This window comes from Dreissena polymorpha, chromosome 7, assembly GCF_020536995.1.
Source record: "Dreissena polymorpha isolate Duluth1 chromosome 7, UMN_Dpol_1.0, whole genome shotgun sequence".
NCBI lineage: Eukaryota > Metazoa > Mollusca > Bivalvia > Myida > Dreissenidae > Dreissena > Dreissena polymorpha.
The window spans coordinates 6,961,129-6,981,618 of record NC_068361.1 but is presented as its reverse complement, the minus strand read 5'-3'; the positions used below and the strand labels follow the sequence as shown (position 1 = coordinate 6,981,618).

The 20,490-nt window shown below is 34.0% G+C and overlaps 1 protein-coding gene across 1 annotated transcript in view; it reads left to right on the top strand.

Annotated features, from left to right (window-relative positions):
• The window catches only part of LOC127838353 (uncharacterized), a 145,342-nt gene that overhangs the window by 47,276 nt on the left and 77,576 nt on the right, over positions 1 to 20,490 (top strand). The gene's annotated exons all lie outside the window — the stretch shown is intronic.

Here is a 20,490-nt window from a genome sequence, read left to right as displayed (position 1 = left end):
CGGTACTTGTGACGAAAAATTGAGCTGAAGCGAATGTGGAGCCAGCTCTGACATCGACATTCTGCAAAAGCCTCGAATATCGAACTGGTGCGAATGCCGAGTCGGCTCTGACATCGACGTTCGGCCATTGTCCCGAATATCGAGCTGGGGTGAATGTCGAGCCAGCTCTGACATTGACATTCGGCAAAAATCCCTAATATCGATCTGGGGTGAATGTCGGGCCTGCTCTGACATCGACAATCGGCAAAAGTCTCGAATATTGAACTAGGGTGAATGTCGTGCCTACTCTGACATCGACATTCGGCACTAAATTAGTCCCGAATATCGAGCTGGGGCAAATGTTGAGCCAGCTGTGACATCGACATCAGGAAAAAGTCCCGTATATCGGGCTGGGGCGAATGTCGAGCCAGCTCTGACATCGACATTGTGCAAAAGTCCCGAATATCGAGCTGGGGCGAATGCCGATCCAACTCTGACATCGACATTCTACACTATTCCCGAAAATCCATCTGGGGCGAATGTCGAGCCAGCACTGACATCGACATTCGGCAAAAGTCCTGAATCTCGAGCTGAAACGAATGTCGAGTCAGCTCTGGCATCGACATTCGGCAAAGGCCAGTGTATTTTTTTACATCGTCGGCAGACTGTGCTGTGGTGGTCGCGGCTGCATTGTCATACCAAGTTTGTGCATATTATGATTGGAAACATGTTTTTCATATGATATTACTAAAACGTTTGCTGGCGAAAACATTCAATTAATTTTCAATTACGGCATGTTTATTTGATGCTACTTTATTTATGTCTTATCAGTCGTTATAATATGTAACTTAACAGGGGTGGAGGGCATGCGTATTCGAGACTTAACTTCTTTAAAGTGAGGTTAGTTGTAACTGACTTACAAAACGGCGTCGCTTTTGTTATTTTCGTAAGGAAGAAGCGCGTATTTTTTACCGCGTAGACACTTTATATGTGTATGTATTGTAAATGAATACGCCCTTTAGGCTTTTCTGTGTGCATGCTTCCCTCGTTTTTTTCAAGATCGCAAACGTCGAAAAAAAGTTATCGAAAGAAGCGCGTTCACAAATGCGTCGTTTATTTACTTGACTTACGAGATTGGGTATGCATGGATAATATTTTATCTGATATTTAACCGTATTTGCGCATATGAACATTCAAATAAAACACAAATCACGAGTATCTTAATTTCCCGACGTTTTTTTTTCTATAATAATTAATATATTGAAGATATAAGAGTGTAAAACCCCTTTCGGAAACTAACTTGTTTATGCACATGTTATGCTCTGACTTTCAAACAAAAAACACAGCTCATACCTATGTTAGACGGTTTTACAAGACATTACTATTGTGAATGAATTCCGCATTGGTACGAACGTATTGAAGATCTTTTTGTCATTAGAGGTCAGGAGTTAACATTTTATATTGCTTTGCAATTGACGCAGTATGTTATATGTGATGAATTGCTAGTTTTAAGTTATTATATCTAAGGTGAAATACACTGCTGCGATTGTTTTCTCACATATTTAACACAGTAATTTAAGGCATTTGATGGTATTTTTATACAGTGTAATTTTTAAACGTACATTTTAAATACGTATCAAGAGTATACCTTAAACGGAATACAACGCTTTCTATTTCCCGGTAACAAAACGATAGTTAAAGGTTTAAAATAGAACGCGTAACTAAGTGTGTGCCTTTTTAGAAAGCGAAAGGTACTTGACAATCCAACTATCAAACAAAGTACAAGACAAGTGCCATGCCAGTTAAAACACAATACAATCAATTTGACTTGCAATATAAGTGGAATGAGCAACCAAAAAGGTAAAGCCTGTTCAATACTATTACAATGTTGGTTTTAGAAAATACTAACATTAGTAAGATTCGGAATAAGTTTTAGCAATTCGGAATACATGACGGACTCGATTTGCAAATCAGTGCATTAAGTGTTAATTGCAGATTCAAAAATATGTGTTTATTGAATATAAGGAAATTTAAAGCGTGTTGCCACAACGATACTGATACATATATAACTTTGATGTGACACATTTTGGAAGACCTACTTATAAACCAGTTCTGTAGTTGGTGAAAGTGGACTTGTAGTGGATAGAAAGAGTTGTGCAAAGGCAATACATTATATGATTTTTTAGAGAAATGATCAATATATACAGGTATTTAATTGTTCTTTTATTTCTTTTGTTAATACAAATTATTTGAGACGGTTGTTTTGAGGAAATAGCATATAAGTTCATCCAAACATTGGTTGTTTCAAACATTACATGCTTATCTTTTATACTTTCAAGTGCCGAATAGTTTGTTTAAACATTACATGCTTATCTTTTATACTTTCAAGTGCCGAATAGTTTGTTTCCGAAATGGTGATTGGTGATGATGATGATGATTGGTGAGGATGATGATGATTGGTTATGATGATGATGATGATGATGATGATGATGATGATGATGATGATGATGAAGATGATGATGATGATGATGATGATGATGATGATGATGATGATGATGATGATGATGATGATGATGAAGATGATGATGATGATGATGATGCTGTTGATGATGATGATGATGATGATGATGATGATGATGATGATGATGATGATGATGATGATGATGTTAAAAATAAAAAAATAATTATAAGTATTATCATAATTATTAATATTACGAGTGTAATATTAATATGAAAAAAATATTCGACTCTTGACCAGTTGCCGGGCGTTAAATAGAATAATACACACACCCCGCAACTGAGTTTTATATCGTCGCCACATAACTGGGTCTTCTATCGACATCCCGCTATACTTTCCAACTATACTGGGAACGCGCGTCAAGCAGTAAAAGTGTTGCGCACAATAAGTTGTTTTTATACTGGATATACACAATCTACAACAGATAACTACATGTAAAGATTGTATTTCTGAAACAAACGATTTATTGTTATGCCGAAGTTACGGAAGTTACGGGCGCTTTGAACCTTTGCTTATTTGGTAAAAACAACGAATCAAATTTTCATACCGCATAATAATGTTAAGAAAAGTAATAATATGTTAATAAAAATGCACAAAGAAAACTAAGTATATAAGACTCCCCTGTAAGTATGCAGCAACATCACGAGAATCCGGTAAATATGTCCGGTTGTCTTTATTTAGAGAAATGTGTATGCCATAAGTCCACTTTCAAGTTATTTATTTTTCTGTTCATTTCTTTTCAATTGAGCCTTTAAATAGTGAATGTGTTTTTGTATTTTATCTACGTAATTACCACTACGATACAATTAAAAAAAATGTGTTCCTTAATGATTATTTGTAATAGATTCAGTAGCCGGTCAAGAAGTAACAGTTTTACAAACAATAATTTGTTATTATACTGAATATACATTATAAACAAAAGATAAACACATTTCCAAACTGTCTTTCTGAAACAAACGTTTAATTGGCATGCCGACATACGAAAATAACGGTCGCGTTTCAATATTCGTTCCGCATACTACTTCCACGTTTAAAATAAGGTGTTTATTTTTTAATGTGGATACATTTCACTTTAGTATTTTTTTCCGCTGTTTAAAAAAAGGAAATAAAATATTTTTATATAAACAAAAAGCATTTTATAAGTGTCGTTTATCTTTTCGACGTTTTAATAGCATCAGACACGCAATATCAGACTGTACATTCGAATGTCGTTTTATGTCTAAGAAGGAAACAAATAAAGTAATAGCTTTTAGTATCTCCGTCCAACAACTTCGCTTCTGCTGATTTTTTAAATTCATACTCATTTACATTTTTTGTTACTTACAAAACAATGATGGGATACAGATTCTTGATATGACCGAATCGGAATTTAAAAATGGTGGAAGACCATATGGGTCATCACCTTAACGTCCACAACAATGTTTACAGACAACAAAGCTCTATGCTAGAAAAAAAGAAGGCGGCAAGGTTATAAGTTGCAGGGCTCAAAATTAACTTTTTTTTCTACTTGCAAAACATTGCGAGCTGCTTTATTACCAACTCGCAAAATCAAAAACAGACTCGCAAATTTTGCAGTGTGTTCACTCAGAAAACAAAGTTTAAGTGTTAGTTTGGGATATTTTTAATGGGTTTTCAAATATTGAAAAAAATCAGCTATGATATTGTGTGTTGAGTGCGACGTCACCAAAATACAAATCAACGGTTAACTTTACTTTATCTTTTGTATTTTTATTTCCGTCTGTAGGCAAAATGAAACTAATTATGTTTGGCTTCGACGCCATGTCTGTGCAAGTTCAATGAACAAATGTGAATAGTCAACTGTTTAACGTTCTTTGTTCCAATACTATCCGCGTATCTGTACTATAAGTATACCAGTCTACATACAAGGTGCGCGCTTCTGCATACATAGACGTTCTATAAATTGACCTACGGTTTAGCGTTCATGACGTTGAGTGCATTTATATTACTAGTTTTTTCCCACTATTTCTTTACTCGCAAAAAAATACTAGTGGCTTAAAACTTAACTCGCAATCAGTATTTTTCACTCGCATTTTGCGAGTGTGCGAGTGTTAATTTCGAGCCCTGAAGTTGCCACGAAAATGGACATCAAATAATAAATAATGATGTGTTTTTTTTACTGAGATTCATTTAACAAACTTAATAGATATGCTTTGTTTAGATTATTATTGTTATTATAAAATTTGATGGAACCATTTACTGAAATACATATTATATACATAAATATTTAAAACACGAAAATATTCATCACATTTTATCATTAGTTGTTTTCGGTACTAAAAGAACAGTCTTTACTAAAGCCTGATAATACACAAAATTTATGAACTCGTTTAATCAAATATGGTCGAAAATTCCAAATCCTGAATATACACATTATCATTTAATAAGTATTTTATTATAGTATGCCCCAACCTGTTAAGAGTGTCAGTTTATCAGATAGTGAACGCAAATATAGTAATATTTGAATATTAAATCGCCTAAAAGAATTTTATTTAGGACACAGGTAATGCAATTTTTATTCTTTATAAAGTGCATATGATGTATATTTAAAAACTACACAGATTTCTCTTCATTCATTGAGGTCATATAAAACGAAAGCTCAGCAAGCTTGCATCATGCTGCATCGGAAACTCTTTCAGGTGTGTTAAAAAATAATAACACGCATGATGTTGTTATTATTTTTAACAATAAAAACAGATAAATATTATATATCTCAAATGCCGTTATGTTTAAAAGATTTCACAACATACAGTGTAGTTTGGAATATAAAGTGGTTAATTATTTAAGTATCTAATTAATAACTATTTTTTTTTTTACGATGCTTGATCAGTATTGCATCGAAAAATACTGTATAGAGTAAAAAACATATAAAATTAATTGTTACGTTTGAACCATATTTGAATAAAACATAAATATTGTGGCAGCTTAGTTACCTGCTCGTTTCTCAAACGATCGTATGATGTAATAATAAACACATGGGCACTTATCAAATGATTGTTTCATTTGTTAAAGTTTATTTTTGTTACAAAGTCCGATGACCGAGAATCTACATGCAGGGACTATACTAATGCAAAAAATGAAACACAACGAAAAACAGACAGGACCTGGATTTTTATAAAATGATACGTCCTTTAAACGAAAAATACCATTAAACCGCAAAGTGTCGTATCTGATTAGCCTGTGCGAACGGAACAGACTCACATGTGACGATACTTAAGTATATGCATTAAGCCCCGTTTTCCCAAAGCGAGGCTCGTATTAAAGTCATCGGATAAGAATTCTTGTTTTAACAAAGAGCGAGGAATAAATAACCACTAATGTAAATGTCAAAATATGTAAGAGAATTTTTTTTACCTCGTTAAGTATCATGACTCTAGTCTCATAAGCACACGATTTGGAGTATTATCATAAAGTACAAAATGGTGATAAGAACTGCTCAGTATTTTTAAGTATTAAAGGTATTTGAAGGAGGGACCATTCTATGGGAACAATGGGTTTGTCAGAAGGTCATTTTTTTAGCCATGCTCTAAGCAAACGGGGCTTAATGCATGTGCGTAAAGTTTCTTCAAAATAGCCCGTGCAGTCCGCACAGGCTAATCGGGGCCGACACTTTCCGCCTAGATCAGTGTTTTTTAAATGAGAATTTAGAAGGGATTACAAAATCCGTAAAGCGGAAAGTGTTGTCCCGGATTTGTCTGCGCGGATTTCAATGCTAATCTGTGACGACACTTTTCGCAAATGCACTGAACTCGTTTTTTCCAGACCGTGGCTCATTTATAAAAAAATTCTGCAGTAACGCCAGAGATTTAGAAAACAGCACAAACAAGTAATCTTACAATTCAAGTATTTAATTTTTACCTACCTAAATTTTAATTGTGCTGGAATATTGGAATATTGGTAGTTTGTCGGATGGTCCTGAAAAGAAATGCTCACGAAAATTTTCGTATGGTTTTTAGCTTATGTCATGGTCTTGTGTCCGTCGTGTGTGCGTGCGTGCGTACATGCGTGCGTGCGTTAACTTTTTCTTGAAACATCTTCTTCTCCTAAACTACTGGTCCAATTCTGATGAAATTTCTCAGGAATGTTCCTGTGGTGAACCTCTTTCAAATTTGTTCAAATGATGCCCCTGGGGTCAAATTTGACTTTGCCCCTGGGGGTAAAAAAATTGAAAATTTGCTTATATAAGGCCTATTTTGTGCAAACTTTATAAATCTTCTTGTCAAGAACCATTGGGCCTAGGGCTACCAAACTTGGTATGTAGTGACATCTTATAGTCCTCTACAAAGTTTGTTCAAATTATGCCCCTGGGGTCAAATTTGACCCTGCCCCGGGGGGTCAAAAAATGGAAAATTTGCTTATATATGGCCTATTTTGTGCAAACATTAAAAATCTTCTTGTCCATAACCGTATGGCGTAGGGCTACCTAATTCGGTATGTAGTGATATCTTATAGTCCTCTATCAAGTTTGTTCAAATTAAACCCCTGGGGTCGAATTTGACCCTGCCCCGGGGGGTTAAAAAATTGAAAATTTGCTATATAAGGCCTATTTTGTGCAAACTTTAAAAATCTTCTTGTCCATTTGTCCATAACCATTGGGCCTAGGGCTATCAAATTTGCTATGTAGTGACATTCTATAGTTTTCTACCAAGCTTGTTCAAACTATGCCCCTGGGGTCAAATTTGAACCAGCCCCGGGGGTTAAAAAATTGAAAATTTGCTTTTATAAGGCCTATTTTGTGCAAACTTTAAAAACCTTCTTGTCCGTAACCATTAGGCCTAGGGCTACCAAATTTTCTATGTAGTGACATCTTATTGTCCTCTACCAAGTTTGTTCAAATTATGCCTCTGGGGTCAAATTTGACCCTGCCCCGGGGGGGTTAAAAATAGAAAATTTGCTTATATAAGGCATACTTTGTGCAAACTTTAAAAATCTTTTAAACCATAACCATTGGGCCTAGGGCTACCAAATTTGCTATGTAGTGACATCTTATAGTCTTCTACCAAGTTTGTTCAAATTATGCCACTGGGGTCACATTTGACCCTGACCCAGGGGGGGGTAAAAAAATTGAACATTTGCTTATATAAATCCTATTTTGTGAAAACTTTAAAAATCTTCTTGTCGATAACCATTGGGCCAAGGGCTACCAAATTTGGTATGTAGTGACATCTTATTGTCCTCTACCAAGTTTGTTCAAATTAAGCCCCTGGGATCAAATTTGACCCTACCCCGGGGGGTCAAAAAATTGAAAATTTGCTTATATAAGGCCTATTTTGTGAAAACTTTAAAAATCTTCTTGTCCATAACTATTAGGCCTAGGGCTACCAAATTTGGTATGTAGTGACATCTAATAGTCCTCTACCAAGTTTGTTCAAATTATGCCCCTGGGGTCAAATTTGACCCCGCCCTGGGGGGTCAAAAAATCGAAAATTTGCTTATATAAGTCCTATTTTGAGAAAACTTTTAAAATCTTCTAGTCCATAACCGTATGGCATAGGGCTACCAAATTTGGTATGTAATGACATCTTATAGTCCTCTACCAAGTTTGTTCAAATTAAGCCCCTGGGATTAAATTTGACCGTTCCCCAGGGTTCACAAAATTGAACATATGCTTATATTGGGCCCATTTTGTGCAAACTATAAAAATCTTCATGTCCATAACCATTGGGCCTATTTCTATCAAATTTGGTAGGTAGTGACATCTAATAGTTTACTACTTAGTTTTTTTTCAAATTATGCCCCTGGGAACAAATTTGACCTTGCCCCAGGGGCCACAAAAATGAACATATGCTTAAATAAGGCCTATTTTGTGCAAACTTAAAAAATCTTCTTGTTCTTAATTATAGAGCCTAGGGCTACTAAATTTGGTATGTTGTGATATCTAATAGTTCTCTACCAAATTTGTTCAAATTATTCCCCAGGGCTCAAATTTGACCCTGTCCCGGGAGGTCACAAAACTGAACATATGACGTTTACAAGGGGAGATTACTGCGACCGTGTGGCTGTGACCACCAACAACAACAACATCTTGTAAACATGAGATAAAACCCTGTCATTTAGTGCCATTTTAGATCAGATGGTGACTGCTTAAAAAGGAATTGAAGTAAGAACATGTGTTCTGAATGTTTTTCTTATAAACTGAAAAAAGTCGGGATTTTTTTAAATATGTCGAAAGTGACCATATATCCCGATAAAAAAATTTCGGATGACATGTTTATTTAATGTCTTTTTTGTAGTGTTTAAACCAGTTTAATAATATCTTATTGATTTTAAAACACAACTTCCATGAACATAATTATTTCCATAAAAGTCAATATATGATACTGCATTGTAAACTCAAACTTTGTATCCTAGAGAAGGTGTTGGAATTAATGAAGTGCAATGTTCTTAACTGTCTATATGCTGCTTTTTAATAACTAATGATTCATTGTTCCATTTGTGAATTGTGACTCATGAATTGTGGAGATATGATTGTCAATTGCTCAACGATCCATATAAATTTCTGATCATTTTATAATTTTCTTAATATAAGTTATGAATTGATCTTAGAAGTCATATGTATTACTTAATTAATACATTTATAAATATAAGAAATAATCTTTAGATTATCATAATATTCTCAGGCCTGTTGGTCTAAGGGATGTGTGGGTTGTTAATTATATGTATGCCCCTCTTCAAAGAATAGGGTGTTTATTGTTTTGCACATGTCGGTCCGTCCGTCATCCGTATGTCCGTCCACGAGATGGTTTCTGGATGATAACTCAAGAACGCTTAGGCCTAGGATCATGACATTTCAAAGGTACATTGAATATGACTCGCAGATGACCCCTGCTGATTTTGAAGTCACTAGGTCAAAGGTCAAGGTCACGGTGACCCGAAATAGTAAAATGTTTTCCGGATGATAACTCAAGAACGCTTATGCCTATGATCATGAAACTTGATATATACATTGATCATGACTCGCAGATTACCCCTATTGATATTCAGATCACTAGGTCAAAGGTCAAGGTCACGGTTACCGGAAATAGTAAAATGGTTTCCGGATGATAACTCAAGAACGTTTTATGCCTAGGATCATGAAACTTCATAGTTGCATTGATCATGATTCGCAGATGACCCATATTGATTCTCAGGTGAAAGGTCAAGGTCACTGTGACCCGAAATAGTAAAATGTTTTCTGGATGATAACTCAAGAACGCTTATTCATAGGATCATGAAACTTCATAGGTACATGGATCATGACTCGCAGATTATCCCTATTGATTTTCAGGTCACTAGGTCAAAGGTCACGGTGACTCAACTTATTATAACTCAAGAACGCTTACGCCTAGGATCATGAAACTTCATAGGTACATCTATCATGACTTGCAGATGACCCCTATTGACTTTCAGGTCACTAGGTCAAAAGTCACGGTGACTTCACACAGTAAAATGGTTTCCAGATGATAACTAAAGAAAGCTTACGCCTAGGATCATGAAACTTCATAGTAACATTAATCATGACTCACAGATGGACCCCTATTGATTTTCAGGTAACTAGGTCAAAGGTCAAGGTCCCAGTGCAAAAAAAAGTATTCACTCAATGGCTGCCACTACAACTGACAGCCCATATGGGGGGGCATGCATGTTTTACAAACAGCCCTTGTTGGAGATGATTCTTTACAAAGAAAGATGCTTCTATTGTATTTGTTATAAATGTGTGAAAGGCTCTAAGAAGGAACCAAAGATTATTAACCCATTTACCAAACACCAACAGGATTTTACGGGTTTATAGCTAAGGACTTTATAAAAAATTATGATAAAATGAGAAATTGCTCAAGATGAGCAATTTCTCCTTTTATCACAATTTTTTCTACCCTACCTGATTATGTCCTTAATATTCCATTACAATTTAATTGTCGTCTGCAACCTTTTTCAAATTGGGAAATTCCAAAATGTGTCGTTTGGTAAAGGGTTAAGGCATTTTGATTCCTACGGGTCTTGTGAATCTGTTTCAAATCAAATGCGTATATTTGATCTTCAGCATCTAAAAATATGTGAAATAGAAAGAACGACAATATCTTTTGGAGAGATAAATGTACCTACGTTATGAGCAATGAGACTGTGCTTCAAAGGAACAATTCCCGGGCTTTTTAGTCTGTTTAGTTAACACGGTAGTAACTTTTTCCATATATAAAAATGCTCATCTTCCAACTTTAAGCGCCCAGTGGGACGAGGGATAGACAGAGAAAGTCACATGCTTGAGTACATTTCAAGCCATTACATTGCACGTTTTTTTCGCATAAAAACAGTGGAGCGATACAGGGCCATCATGGCCCTCTTGTTACTTAATGTATCATGAGCAACAGCTATGACACAATATATGACCCGCGAAAATGGGTCTTATGCCACATGAGGACAGCGTAGCTCCAACTATATATCTAAGAACGGTCTAAGTTCGCTGTAGCGTAATGGTAATGGTGTCTGTCTAGCAATCATGTGGTCCCGGGCTTGATCCTTACGGGTTTCAAGGAGCCATCTTAAGATCTCTTAATTCATCAAGGACCATTTCCAACAATTGTCTGTCGATAAGCCAAAAGCTTTTGATGCATCGAGATAAAGTAATAGTTTTTAAATCATCCTTCCACGCAAATATAGTTAACATATTTTGAAAAGAATTAGACCAGTATACTGGTATTTACGAAATGACGTGTTATGCACTAAACTTAACGCTGATCGATATATCCTGAGTGTTTTCCGTCATATTTCATCATTTATATTCATTATACGCAAGGTAATGTTGATATTTAATGTTGCGAAGGATCACCATGTGTAACAACTTTATTTGTATATAATATGTAATTGAAGTTTATTATATTTTCGTGCAATTGAGCTTACCTATATATGTGTAGTATATAGCAGGTGATGCTTAGGATTAAATAACGACTTGTCCCAAAAATATGTTACAAAGCAATAGAGTTGAAACCTGCTTTCATGTTTGGTTACCTCTGACCCCATTAAAATATTTTTGAAAATAATAGACACGCATCTACATTTTTAGGCAAATAACTTGCTATATGAAGTTGTATCGTTTTCGATACTTTAAACATTGTATACAATACAAGTATTAACATTAAAATTAACAGATTTAATATATATAAGTGTCATCTTCAATAGTATCATTATTGGGTTTAGTAAGTTTGTATTAACTCTAATTCATATTTATTATAATTTTAATAATTTACAGTTACAGAAAGAAGTGTTAAGCAATTATATTGCGTCAAAAAAATATTTTTAGAAATAAAACCGCGTCGGGAAAATAAAATAATCTTGGATTGTGTTATACTTTACATTATACATGCGCAAATTCTGTGTATTATAAGAGAACGCAAATTCTATGCATTATAAAAGAAATTATATTAGTGTATCCAAGTGTACTAAGATCAGGTAAGTCATCATCATCATCACCATCGTCATCATCATCATCATCATCTTCATCATCATGATCAACATCGTCATGATCATGATCATCGTCATGTCATCATCATCATCAGCAGCAGCAGCATCACCAATATTCATCATCAGCATCATCATCATTATCAATCCCGGGGGAAATGAGGGACGACGGTACAAAAATCCTCCTCGCGTCAGGTCTGTTGTGTGCTGCTGAGAGTCATTCATCCTTTTATGGGAAAGGATGTCCACTCTTTTACATTATCAATTCTTTTTTTTCTGACGGCCTCGACATTGACCTCCCTCTAGCGTGTCCTGGAAAACAGTCTTGCACAGAGACTTGTGTCTGTTAACGTGTCCAAGCCAAGCCAGCTTTCGTCGTTAGACGGTCGCCAGTAGGGATTCTTGTGGACCAACAAGTGATGCAGTCATGTTCCGGCGTATTCGTTGGTCTTGTGCTACGTATAGGAAATGCGGAGCAGTCTTCAGAGACATTTTTGTTCAAATGCCTGTACCCTGCGTTCTGTGTCCGCTCGAAGCGTCCATGTCTCGCAGCCATGGAGAAGGATTGAAGCTACGATGGACTTGAAGTGCCTGTACGTGGTGGGGAAGCTGATGGAAATGCTTGTCCACAACCTGCTCAGTCTGGCAATCGCTGCGGTCGCCATGGAAATTCGTATGACTAAGTCAGTGAAAATGATTCAGTTAAAAAACTTCTTTTTCTTTCAAGTTCCCAAAAGCGTTTGTTGCACTTAATTGCATATTACTCTCATATTTACTCACATTGTAATTTGCAAATTAAATTAAACTGTTCACCTTATTATTTTGTTTTTCGTGACCATAATACTAGTAAATGTGTTTTGTTTATTATTAAATATGGTTGAGTGTTTTATTTTACATCATTTGTTTTATTTTTCGTTGTTTTCCGAATTGTGTGTTAAGATAGGTGAGTATTTTGTATAGATGATATACCGACAAGTTAAATTTATACATGTAAAGAAACTTGTGAATATTGAATGCATTCAAAACCACAATGCGGTCCTAATTTATAACATTTTTTGTAGTTACATTTGTTTTGTTAAGGAACATTGAACCCGATTTTTGTAAACATCGGAATTACTGTTAGTCAATGAAAAGTGAACAATACAAGTCTACTGTACTTCTGTTTTGTTTTGATTCAATATTACTATACTTGTATAATATATATTTACATGCACCCATCGTTTATCGAGTTGAGGATCTCCAATTAGTGGAGAAGAATTTAATCAATGATGATATAAACTTTCAATGTCAAAAGTTTTTATTCTTTATCTATTAGCTATATGTATATCTCAGAAACCTAAAACACATATTGCATTTCATCAGCATACTCGAATTATCAAGTTAGAACACCGTACTGTATATTCACCTCTGTTCGTAAACTATATTCGCGTTTACTTTCGAAAATAAAAAAAAGAGTCAATGGCGGGATAAATACAATATCGGGTAAATGTCAGCACATATAAGTTTACTTTCTCGGCACGAAAACTCAACGCGACAATGCTTCTGCTTTATGTTCTCTACGTGAAGCTAAATAAGCGTATATATATCTAGCATTTTCTATACGCATGATATCATAAACAATCGGTAGTGAATTAAAATGCAATGAATTTTTGATAAGTTACTGTATCTTCATACTCGTAATCTGCGTTAAGATAATAACATGACAATAATTATAATTAAATCCAAGTAAAATCACAAATAAGCACAAAACACCGATTTATAAAAAAAGAAATAAATTAAAAACTTACCCAAACCTTATATCACATTGTTAAATGCAATTTATTTTGTATTATATTTATAGATGAATGATGCCGAATCTGGCACTTTGTTCACCACATTAAACATATTAATGTTCAATTCATTTTATCAAAGTAACTTGGTAATTTTTGTTCTGATATTTTTCAATAGTATGCGAAAGTCATTATCCAGACACGTTTTCTATAAGTGGTGTCTGATATACATTGTATTCCATGTGATCAGGGCATTGGAAAATACGACTCCGTTAGGGATACTGTGTGTCTAATTGGTCTTTTAACTTTAATATTTATCATGACCTATAACCTAGAACGAAGTATCTGGTCAAGCGCAAGACTTATCTGGTCTCGTCATAGTTTTCATTTCTGCAAGGAAACTATAACTTATTTTAAAAGAAATCCACAGACCACCATGGTAATATGTACGCCCTCCAGCGAGGAACTCTATTTACAAATTACACTTTTACGGAAAGTAGTATACCTCTGAAAATAAACTTCCGTTGAATTACGTCAGAACAAAAATGGAAGATGTTAAATATAATAATTATATGTTGTAGTTTTTTACGGAAGGGTATAAAAACATTAAAAAATTCCGTCTTCTATACCTTAAAAATGGCATACCATACAAATGTTCTAGTATCCATTTTTTTATATCAAAGAAAATCCATTTTAAAGTACGCAAAATATTTATAGTGAAAAATGTTAACATGTAATATAAATGTCATCATTAATAATATGATTATGGAGTTCAGTAGTTTTGAATTTACTCTAATGATTATGTTTATATTAATAGTAGTAGTAGTTGTACTAGTAATAAGAATAATAATAATAATAATAATAATTATTATTATTTTTATTATTATAAAATAATTATAATGATAATAATATTTATTATAATTATAATAATACTAATAATTATTATTATTATTATTTTATTATTATAATATTTATTGTTATTATTATTATTATTAAAAAACGAAAATAATTATAGGATTTAGGGTAAATTCAAAATTACGGGACTCGATAATAATAATAATAATAATAATAATATTATTATTATTATTATCATAATCATCATCATTATCACAAGTTTGCTTATTTAATTTAACTTTTCGATGATAAATTAACATGTTAACAGTGTGAGATAATTTAATTTTATTATATTATTATATTCCAGCAACCAGAAAGTAGTTAATATTTTAGCAATATTACTTATTTGATTCAATCAAAAATATCGTACGGAACTTAAATGTAGCAAAAGTAATTTGTTCACAAATATAATAATTATTTGAATTTAGTCCTGAAGTTGTTAGTCTTTATATAGCATATATACAAACACCCTGCAACAAGGTTTTATATCGTCGCCACATAACTAGGTCTTGTATCGACACCCCGCTATACAGGGAATGTCAGTATATATATATATATATATATATATATATATATATATATATATATATATATATATATATATATATATATATATATATATTTATATATATATATATATATATATATATTTATATATATATATATATTTATATATATATATATATTTATATATATATATATAGAGAGAGATATAGATATAGATATATAGCAAAACAATCCATGTTCTCTTATTTTAAGCATATATATATAAATCTAGTAAATATTATATTTTGATGTAATATTCCATGCAAAAATATGTTTGCATCCAGTTTGATTCAAACTCTAAAGCTAAAAAAACTATTAAACTTTAGAACAATAATATTGATGTTGGCAGTGACAGTGAGCATGTGTATAGAGATTGTACTTTTACTACTAATTTTCTGTTCTTGAAAGGGACACTTTTTTATGTTTATAAAAAACAAATATTTGATTTAGCGTTTAAAGTAATAAGGCCTATGTCATTAATAACCATTTTATTAATACCTATTTTGAAAATAAAAAAAACTTTATTTTCCTTTTATATACCCTGTTTAATTCATAATTCATAAACATCTGGATAAAAAGTGTGTAATGGAATATAAATTTATAGAAATACATGCAACTTTGACAATTATTATATAATTGATGGAACAGAGGTCAACTTCTACTGGAAATGATTACCGGTAATTTATATTTGAAATTGAAACAATAGATTACACATTTTAGAAGACTAAAACAATGACCAAGTAGAAGCAAGAAAGTAATCAGTTTTTCTACAATGTAGTATTTGAATGAAAGTAATGGTAGTTCTGTTCAAATCACAACAGTTATTATTGTATATGAGCATGATGTTTTTGTAAATGCTTAGCTGATTTTTTAGCAATGAGAAAGATTTTGTTATTTAAATCTTATTCTATGAGTGTTAAATGAATATAACTAGTGGATATAAGGGGCATAATGTCTGTATTTCCCCTAAATATAGAATCATGGTAAACAATGCATAATCTCTCTTTTAAAGCAGAATTTATTTAAATTATACTTCTATTTATTCTCTAGTTATAATAGGAATAATCAAATTACTTTATACTTAATGTGTCCTAGTTACCATCAAATTAAAATAAATGTATAAATAAAAATGTATTCTCTGCCATCCAATGTTTTTTTGATACATGCCCACATGCTTTAAAAAAATGAGGATATTAAAACACCACAGTACCTCTATCCATAGTACCTCTCTTCATCAATGATACCTCTCTACACCCATAGTACATATCGCAAGAGTACCTCTTTTCCCAGTACCAAAATTCTCCACAGTACCTCTCCACTGTTACCTCTATCTACAGTACCTATCTCCACAGTACCTTTTGCCTCTTTCCCAGTGTTTTATTTCACCATTTGTGGAATTGGGCCGGGTGCCTTTGGATTGGGAAAAATCATGGCACAAAATTGAAAATTAGTGTTTTTATGCCCCTGGATCGAATGATCGGGCCGGGGGTATATTGTTTTTGGCCTGTCTGTCTGTCATTGTATGTGTGTGTGTGTTTGTGTGTCTGTCTCAAAACTTTAACCTTGGTCATCACTTTTGCAATATTGAAGATAGCAACTTGACATGTGCCATGTATGTGTATCTAATAGAGCTGCACATTTTTAGGGGTGAAAGGTCAGGGCCATCCTTCATGGATAAACACAAATCCAAGGGAAGTAATAAGCTTCAAAAGGAGATAATTATATGTACCTGCCAAATGATAAAAATAAATAAATAAATAAAAGGCAGCGCATTAGTGAGCATTGTGTTTCTGACAAACACATCACTTGTTATCCCCATGCTTTTTTAAAAGCATTAGGATATTGTGGTTATCTCTGCCGTCTGTCAGTCCGTCTGTCCTTCCGTCCTGGCCACTATCTCCTCCTACACTATATGTACTAGAACCTTGAAACTTACACACATGGTAGCTATGAGCATAATTATGTGCGACCCTGTACTATTTGGAATTTTGATCTGACCCCTGTGTCAAAAGTTATGGGGGTTGGGGTGGGGCCGGGTCAGAGATTTTCACAAATTGTTATGCACCCAGTATGGTGTATTGGCCATAACATTTGCAATATTGAAGATAACAACTTGATATTTGGCATGCATGTGTATCTCATTGAGCTGCACATTTTGAGTGGTGAAAGGTCAAGGTCATACTTCAAGTTCAAAGGTAAACAAAAACACCAAGAGAATAAAAAGCTTTAAAGGGAGGTAAGTAATGAACCTGCCAAATGATATAAAAAATAAAAGCGGCGCAGGAGGGGGCATTGTGTTTCTGGCAAACTCAAAGGTAAAAAAAACTAATCCAAGGGAAGTAATAAGCTTTAAAGTGAGGTAAGTAATGAACCTGCCAAATGATTTTTTTTTATAAATCGGGAGAGGGCATTGTGTTTATGACAAACACATCTCTTGTTATTTGTTATTTTACATTAACTTCTTCATTTCTACACTGATTCACTTCCAATTGGTACTGAACATCTCTTATGAAAATACGGTCAATCTCAACTATGCATGGCCCCATTACCAACCCTGGGGTGCCCCCTTGGTCAAACATGCGGCGTGGGGATATGCGTCGGCCTCTGCCCGTGCCATGTTACCTCTCTCTATAGTTCCTCTTTCCACAGTACCTCTCTGAGTCTCTCCCACAGGACCCCTCTCCACGTTACCTCTCTCCATAGTACCTCTCTCAACAGTACTTCTTTCTGCAGTTACTCTCTCCATAGTACCTCTCCAAAGTACCTCTCTACATAGTTTCTCTCTCAACAGTTCCTCTCTCCACAGTTCTTTTCTTCACAGAACCTCTCTCCACAGTTTCTCTATCAACAGTTCCTCTATCAACAGTTAATCTCTCAACAGTTCCTGTCTCAACAATAGTGTTATGCACCCCAAATTACATAATGATTGATCAATAATTTTATTAAAGTTAAATAGTGTTATGCACCCCAAATTACATAATGATTGATCAATAATTTTATTAAAGTTAAATATTATTTAGTTATAATATTTAAGTGTTATTTAGTTTTAGTTTAAAGTTATATGTTAATACAACATATTTTTAACTGCTAAGTTTACATATAATTTAGTTTCAATTTAAAAGTAAAATAGTTACATTTGCAGTGCTGTTATTTAAGATTAATGCGGCCAATTGTACATGATATTGTTAATAATACCCAGTCATCATAATTTCAAGCCATTAGCTTTAAGCAAACAATGACAGCTTATTTTACATAATGTTATCCCATAATACCCAAGCATCCTAAGCTAATTACAACTTAATATTCTTAAATTGATATTCTTGATTGATAAATAAATATAAAGCCATTCACTATGGTCTAGACAACTGTTTAGAAATTTGATATAAAACTGAAGAATATTGAACATGAAAAATATATAGACTTTAGCCTTACTGTGTGACAATTGACTTTGTGATTTTCTGTGTGATATACTTCATTAAAAATTATAGGAAAACATTCTAATAAAACATTTATTTAACTTAATAATTAAAACTGTGTGTCAGAACTGTGTTATGGACTTTTGTTATCATTGCGGTTAAAATACTTTGTGAAAATAAACACTTTGTGAGTTGCCTTTGTGTGTCTTCCCCAATCAACGAGGAACTGCGTCTCAAACACTAAATCAGCGGCATAACAATATCTCTCTTTGCATTACCTCTCTCCCTAGTACCACTCTCCCTAGTACCTCTCTCCACAGTAGCTTTCTCAACAGTACCTCTCAACAGTTCCTCTCTCCTTTGTACCTCTATCCACAGTACCTCTCCCCATAGTGCAGGGAATAATCTACATGTGCGTTCCGCGTCTATGACGCACAAATATCGAAATAGACGCATCGTTTTGAAATATGTGCGTCCACTCGGACGCATTGCTGAACTGTATCCGTTAAAGCATACGCGAATTACAATAAGTACGAACTTTCTTGTGTATGAGTCAAAAGTGTAGCAATGAACGCAGAGTTTAACCGAATGTGGCCTGAAGACTCCAGCAAGTCTTTTGATTGGCTCTAGTCGAGCCGCTGCTGTATAATACGTACCAATTAGAATGGACCTTTTAAATAGAATGTGTTATGATATTTTATCGAGTCCCCGGATGAAAACCTGCTTTAACTTTGTGTAACTTAGTCATAAATAATACAGAAAAAATGCCTCCGAAATAAGGTGTTGAAGCTTAATCCAAAACAAACAAATCTAAACTTTAATAATGGTAGGTCAATGGCTCGCAATTCGGACGTAAACAATAATATTATCATGCTCGCAATTCGGATAATAACAATAATATTATCATCGATTTGAATCAAGTTGAAATGTTATAACAGGTTACATTCATGTAACAGATAATGTTATAGCCTATTGCTAAGACAAACAAGATAGTGATAACTCTGAATTTGTTTTGTTTTTTTGTTTCAACAAGTTTTTGAGATTATTACAAATTTAATGCAAGTATAGTTATTGAGCTAGTGTGATTTAGACATATTTTCTTCACTACTTGGTATCTTTCAAAATTTTGGACCCATTCGTTTTCAAAGTGGACTCATTAATTTTGGCCTGGGACTCATTGGTCTAAAATCTGCGAGTTCAGGGACCCATAGATAGTAAATTCTAGATTATTCCCTGATAGTGTGCATGCAAATAGCAGTACTGCACGTCATAATGTCGTCATGTTCTTTTAACTCACGTTATAATGTCATGTTCTTTTAACTCATTGAAGAATCTTCTTTACTACTGATACTAATTATGCCCCCCTTCGAAGAAGAGGGGGTATATTGTTTTGCACATGTCGGTCTGTCGGTCGGTCTGTCTATCCGTCCACCAGATGGTTTCCGGATGATAACTCAAGAACGCTTGGGCCTAGGATCATGAAACTTGATAGGTAGATTGATCATGACTGATATTGATTTTCAGGTCACTAGGTCGAAGGTCAAGGTCACAGTGACCCAAAATAGTAAAATGGTTTCCGGATGATAACTCAAGAACATTTATGGCTAGGATCATGAAACTTGATAGGTAGATTGACCATGACTCGCAAATGACCCTTATTGATTTTCAGGTCAAAGGTCAAGGTCATGGTGACCCGAAATAGTTAAATGGTTTCCGGATGATAACTCAAGAACGCTTTTGCCTAGGATCATGAAACTTGATAGGTACATTGATCATGACTCGCAGATTACCCCTTTTGATTTTCAGGTCACTAGGTCAAAGGTCAAGCTCACGGTGACCCGAAATAGTAAAATGTTTTCCGGATGATAACTCAAGAACGCTTATGCCTAGGATCATGAAACTTCATAGGTTCATTCAT